General features: G+C 53.1%; 1 protein-coding gene across 2 annotated transcripts in view; it reads right to left on the bottom strand.

Annotated features, from left to right (window-relative positions):
• GNB1 (G protein subunit beta 1) overlaps nt 1-365 on the bottom strand; it is a 40,887-nt gene extending 40,522 nt beyond the window's left edge. For both annotated transcript variants that reach the window (XM_029949488.1, XM_029949489.1), the window contains exon 1: nt 355-365. The gene's annotated coding sequence lies outside the window, so the exon portion shown is untranslated. The remainder of the gene's footprint in view (nt 1-354) is intronic.
• Between the last annotated feature and the right edge of the window lie 513 nt (nt 366-878).

Below are 878 nucleotides of genomic sequence, written 5' to 3'. Positions count from 1 at the left end.
CGCGCACAAGCGGTCGGCTCCTCTCGGGCACGCACCGCGGAGCCGCGCACAAGCCTTCGGCTCCTCTCGGGCACGCGCCGCGGAGCTGCGCACAAGCCGTCGGCTCCTCTCGGGCACACGCTGCGGAGCGTGCGCGGCGGGCATATGCTCAACTCAACGGCCCAATTGCTTTCCAAGCGCCGGCACCATCTTCCTCGCGCCCGAGCGTCCGGCTCCCGCACACCCTTCTCCACGCTCCACGCGCCCGCCTGCTGGTCCATCTAGTAGGTGGACAGTGGTGACTCCTTGCGGAGTGGGACAGAGACAGACACACACAGAATCTGAAAGAGGCTCCAGGCTCTGAGCTGTCAGCACAGACTGACGCGGGGATCGAACCCACGAACTGCGAGCTCATGATCTGAGCCGAAGTCAGAGGTTTAACCGACCGACTGAGCCACCCAAGCGCCCCAGGAACAGAAGCTCTTAATCTTGACAAAATCTAGTTTATGAATGTTCTTTTAGGGATTGTAACTTTGACGTCATAACTAAGAAATCTGTGCCAAACCCAAAGTCTTAATCTTCTATCTGCTCTACTTAGGGTTAATATTTAGAGTCTATGTTTCACTCTGACTTAATGTTTATCTATGGTGTCAAGCTCACCTTCTGCATAGGGACAACCAATTGTTCAAGCAATGAGTTCATTCAATTTAGCTTTGTTTTTTAATTTAAAATTCTCTTAACTTACTCCAAGTTGCAAGAATTACACAAGGAACTGTGTACCCCCAACCAGATTCCCTGACCCCTGACTCTGACACATCTGCCCTGTGACACTCACTGCACACACGCCAGGAGTTTTCTCTGCATCATGTGGCTTCACCTTGATCTGTACCAGGTGCCGG

Source organism: Suricata suricatta, chromosome 8, assembly GCF_006229205.1.
Source record: "Suricata suricatta isolate VVHF042 chromosome 8, meerkat_22Aug2017_6uvM2_HiC, whole genome shotgun sequence".
Classification (NCBI taxonomy): Eukaryota; Metazoa; Chordata; class Mammalia; order Carnivora; family Herpestidae; genus Suricata; species Suricata suricatta.
Note: the sequence above shows the minus strand (reverse complement) of the source record. Positions and strands in the feature narration are given on the sequence as shown.